The 5,376-nt window shown below is 50.8% G+C and overlaps 1 protein-coding gene across 6 annotated transcripts in view; it reads left to right on the top strand.

Moving 5' to 3' along the window:
- IL4I1 (interleukin 4 induced 1) overlaps nt 1-5,376 on the top strand; it is a 40,835-nt gene that overhangs the window by 22,095 nt on the left and 13,364 nt on the right. For all 6 annotated transcript variants that reach the window (XM_009195018.4, XM_009195015.3, XM_009195017.4 and 3 more), the window contains exon 2: nt 2,455-2,577. The gene's annotated coding sequence lies outside the window, so the exon portion shown is untranslated. The remainder of the gene's footprint in view (nt 1-2,454; nt 2,578-5,376) is intronic.

Raw genomic sequence — 5,376 nt, 5'->3', positions numbered from 1 at the left:
GCTGCTGTTAATATGGATAAATGTTAGGAGGAGAAACTTGAGTAAAAAGAGCAGCTTTCAGGAGACTGCAGGGGCAAGCAGTGCTTGCATAGACACAGGAGCATGTGATGAAGCAGCTTTTGTTTGATGAGACGGAGTAACAGAAAATGCAAATTGTGGTTTGCTCCAGGAAGGGGTGGTGCCTGGTGGTAGAAGAGGAACACGCGAGTGAAGCCACCACGGGGAGTGGGTCCCTGGTGTTTGTGACTGTTACGTCATAGAATATACACAAATATGGCTGGGCGAGGTGGCTCACCTGTAATCCCAGTGCTTTGGGAGGCCGAGATGGGTGAATCACTTGAGGTCAGGGATTCAAGACCAGCCTGGGCAACATGGTGAAACCCATCTCTACCAAAACTACAAAAAAGTTGGTTGTGCATGCTGGCACGCACCTGTGTCTCAGCTGCCTGGGAGGCTGAGGTGGGAGGATCATTTAAGCCCAGGTATCAGAGGCTGCAGTGAGCCATGATCATGCCACTGCACTCCAGCCTGGGCGACAGAGCAAGACACTGTCTCAAAAAACACACACGTTAAGTCATCTAGCCCCATCCCTAAGGCGCTATTCCAGTGGCTACAGATGGCACGGGCAGCATTCCTTCCTGGCACCTGAGGCTAAAAACACAGGCCCCATGCTCTTCCTCTGCCCTGCAGCCTCGCTCTGTGGACTGGAATGGTCCTAAGCACTCAGATCTTCTGGGCTGTGGGGAGTGTACCCCTTCGGCCTCCCTCAACCTGTTCATGTCAATCTGTGGGCCACGCTTGGAAGATTTATGGCCCAGGTTTCAAAAGTCTCCTGAAGTCATGATCATGAGTCATTATTTCCTTGGACCGGCTGGGCGCGGTGGCTCACACCTGTAATCCTAGCACTTTGGGAGGCCAAGGCCGGCAGAACACCTGAGGTCGGGAGTTCGAGACCAGCCTGACCAACATGGAGAAACCCCATCTCTACTAAAAATACAAACATTAGCTGGTGGCTAATTAGGTGGTGGGCGCCTGTAATCCCAGCTACTCGGGAGGCTGAGGCAGGAGAACCGCTTGAACCCAGGAGGTGGAGGTTACAGTAAGTCAAGATCATGCCATTGCACTCCAACCTAGATAAAGCGAAACTATGTCCCAAATGAATAAAATTTCCTTGGGCCATCTTGGGCTCTGAAGGACAGGAGTTGTGTCTTAAGTAGAAGCCATGGGTGTGTGTGGTGGGTATGGTAAACCAGAGGAAGACCCCATAACCCCAGCTACTTCTCTCTGAAAGCTGTCACCTACAGCAGGGACCTCTTTGTGCAGTTCATAGGCCTTGACTCATGCTGCCCCCTCTGCTGGAAGGGAGGGCTTGAGTCCCCTTAGGAGGCAGGAAGCAGTTTGCATTTTACCTACATTTGTGCCTTCAGCATCTATTTTCAGAGCTGGTTCTGATCTGGTGCTGGAGGTACCAAAAAATGCCGACAAAGAGGTCGTTGGCAGGGTCCACACAATCATGATGAGAAAATTTGAGCATATATTTCCAAAGTCTATATGTATATCTTCCTATTATTTTGCATACTATTTCCTATTTTGCATATTAAAGCTTAGCAATGCTTAATTGCTTTCTTACAGTTACATTTTTAAAATAAGAACAGATTCCAGCTTTGGGAGGCCGAGGCAGGCAGATCACCTGAGGTCAGGAGTTTCAGACCAGCCTGGCCAACATGGTGAAACCCCGTCTTTTCTAAAAATACAAAAACTAGGGTCCGGGCATGGTGGCTCACGCCTGTAACCCCGGCACTGTAGGAGGCTGAAGTGGGTGGATCACAAGATCAGGAGACTGAGACCATCTTGGCTAACACAGTGACTATCTCTACTAAAAATATAAAAAAATTAGCTGGGTGTGGTGGCGGGCGCCTGTAGTCCCAGCTACTCAGAGAGACTGAGGCAGGAGAAGGGCGTGAACCCGGGAGGCGGAGCTTGCAGTGAGCAGAGATGGTGCCACCGCACTCCAGCCTGGGCGACAGAGCAAGACTCCGTCTCAAAAACATAAAAAATAAATAACTAATACAAACATTAGCCAGACGTGGTGGCGGGTGCCTGTAATCCCAGCTCCTCACGAGGATCACTTGAACCTGGGAGGCGGAGGTTGCAGTGAGCCGAGATCGCGTCATTGCACTCCAGCCTGGGCGACAAAAGTTACACTCCGTCTCAAAAAATACGAAAATTAAGTTCTACATTTTCTTCCCATACCCCAAGGGATCTTGAGCACCCCACTCTGAATAACACAAATGATTCCATTAAATCAGGGGCTCTGCCCCAAAGCCATGTGGGAAATGGTCCCAACAGGCCTCCTGGGGGAGTCTAGGAGGGATCCCAAGATCGCAGCACCAGCAACCAACTGGGTGCCACCGCGGGTGATGGCTCCGTTGTAATTTCAATTTCCCTTTCCAGGAAGAAAATACACAGACGTGCTTCCTTGCCAGTCCCAACAAATGGCCTTTCCTTAAGTTCCTCATTAATTAATATGAAGACAACATATTTGGTGACTAAATTTGGAATCAGAGGCTTTTAAAGGTGAATCTCAGCTCTTACTGCTTTGCTTTTCCCTGTTTAGGGATAAGAGTGGCAAATGGGGCCAGGCGAGTACCAAGCCTGTAATCCCAGTGACCTTTGGGAGGCCGAGACGGGCGGATCAATGGTGGTCAGAGATCGACACATCCTGGTTAACACGGGTGAAACCCCCGCCTCTACTAAAAAGCCACAAAAACTGGCCGTGGCTGTGGCTCAAGCCTGTAATCCCAGCACTTTGGGAGGCCGAGACGTGGCGGGCAGATCACGAGGTCAGGGATTGAGACCATCCTTGGCTAACACGGTGAAACCCCGCTCTCTATTAAGAAATACAAAAACTAGCCGGGCGGCGTGGCGGGCGCCTGTAGTCCCAGCTACTCGGGAGGCTGAGGCCGAGAAGGGCGCGGAACCCGAGGCGGAGCTTGCAGTGAGCTGGGCATCCGCCACTGCACTCCAGCCTGGTGACAGGAGACTCGCCTCAAAAAAAAAAAAACTAGCTGGGCTGCATGGGCGCCTGTAGTCCCAGCTACTCAGGAGGCCAAGGGGCAGGAGAATGGCATGAACCCGGGTAGGCAGAGTTTGCAGTGAGCAGAGATCGCTACTACTGCACCACTGGTGACAGAGCGAGACTCCGTCTCAAAAAAAAAAAAAAAAAAGAGTGGCAAATGGGGGCTGGGTGTGGTGGCTCATGCCTGTATTCCCGGCATTTTGGGGAGCCCAAGAGGAGTAGATTACTTGGGCTCTGGAGTTTGAGACCAGCCTGGGCAACATGGCGAAACCTTGTCTCTACAAAAATACAAAAATTAGCCAGGCATGGTGGCTTCTGCCTATAGTTCCAGATACTTGGAGGCTGAGGTGGGAGGATCACATGAACCCGGGAGGCAGAGGTTGCAGTGAGCCGAGATCGTACCACTGCACTTTAGCCTGGGTAACAAAAGTGAAATTCTGTCTCAAAAAAAAAAACCCAGCGCATATAATAGTATAATATGTGGTCAAACCATCAAATCATGAGGGAATGATGACTTTTGATTCTTTTTTAGTACAATCTAATCATCGATACAATTTATTTTTTAATAATGAATGGCTTGCAGAGCAAAAGCTGAAACTCCTGAAAATGTAACTCAGCTCTTATGACCTGGTATGACTCAGCTTCAGCACACCACTGCTCCCAAGTTTTTAGTAAACCCCAAAAATGTTAGGGTGCTTTCAAAATCTGCCCTCAGACTCACGGCAGCGTCTCTCCACGGAACCTCCCAGGAAGCGAAGCCCTCACGCTCGGAAGCCGGGTCTGCTTCTTACGCAGCAGCCAGCCCCCCAGCCAGGTTTCAGTGACCCCAGCTGTTCCCCTGCCTGTCCCACAAGAGCACACCCTTGGCTTCTGCACACCAGGGCCCTGGTCACTCCAAACACAGTGACCCACATGGGCGCCCTCGTCCCATCTCCCCTCCAGACACCATCAGGTTGAACCCTCTCAAATGCCAAAGATTTCTCCAGGCAAGAAGCAGACCGGTGGGCTGCCTTGTTGGGGACTGGCCTGGTGCCCTGGGGTCTCATCAGACACCCTAGTTCCTTTCAATTCACAGAACTGAAAGTGACACTATTGACCAAGACAATGTCACTCAAATGCAATATGGACTCTGATTTGCATACAGACCAACCAGTTTTTTTGTTTGTTTGTTTGTTTGTTTGAGACAGAGTCTCGATCTGTTGCCCAGGCTGGAGTGCAGTGGCATGATCTAGGCTCACTGCAATCTCCGCCTCCCGGGTTCACGCCATTCTCTGCCTCAGCCTCCCGAGTAGCTGGGATCACAGGCGCCCGCCACCACACCTGGCTAATTTTTGTATTTTTAGTAGAGACAGGGTTTCACCATGTTGGCCAGGATGGTCTCGATCTCCTGACCTCGTGATCCACTCATCTTGGCCTCCCAAAGTGCTGGGATTACATGCGTGAGCCACCACGCCCGGCTTTTCTTTTTTTTTTTTTTTTTTTGAGACAGAGTCCCACTCTGTCACCTAGGCTGGAGTGCAGTGGCGTAATCTCAGCTCATAGCCACCTCTGCCTCCCAGGTTCAAGTGATTCTCCTGCCTCAGCCTCCTGAGTAGCTGGGATTACAGAGGTGCCCACCACCATGCCCGGCTAATTTTTGTATTTTTAGTAGAGACGGGGTTTCACCATGTTGCCAAGGCTGGTCTTGAGCTCCTGACCTCAGGTGATCTGCCCACCTCGGTCTTCCAGAGTGCTGGGATTACAGGCGTGAGCCACCATGCCCAGCCTAAACCAATTGTTTTTTCAAAAATGATGAGATGGCCAGGCGCAGTGGCTCACGCCTGTAATCCCAGCACTTTGGGAGGCCGAGGTGGGCGGATCATGAGGTCAGGAGACTCTGTCTCAAAAAAAAAAAAAAGAAAGAAAATAAATGGCTGCCATCTTTTTTTTTTTTTTTTTTGTTGAGACAGAGTCTCGCTTTGTTGCCCAGACTGGAGTGCAGTGGCCAGATCTCAGCTCACTGCAAGCTCCGCCTCCCGGGTTCACACCATTCTCCTGCCTCAGCCTCCCGTGTAGCTGGGACTACAGACGCCCGCCACCTCGCCCGGCTAGGTTTTTGTATTTTTTAGTAGAGACGGGGTTTCACCGTGTTAGCCAGGATGGTCTCGATCTCCTGACCTTGTGATCCGCCCGTCTCGGCCTCCCAAAGTGCTGGGATTACAGGCTTGAGCCACCGCGCCCGGCCTGCTGCCATCTTAAAATATGATAGTGATATTGTAGTTTGTTTGTTTGTTTGTTTTTGAGGTGGAGTCTCACTC

This window comes from Papio anubis, chromosome 20 (genome assembly GCF_008728515.1).
Source record: "Papio anubis isolate 15944 chromosome 20, Panubis1.0, whole genome shotgun sequence".
Taxonomy (NCBI): domain Eukaryota; kingdom Metazoa; phylum Chordata; class Mammalia; order Primates; family Cercopithecidae; genus Papio; species Papio anubis.
The sequence above is the reverse complement of the archived record's forward strand: the minus strand, read 5'-3'. Positions and strand labels throughout refer to the sequence as shown.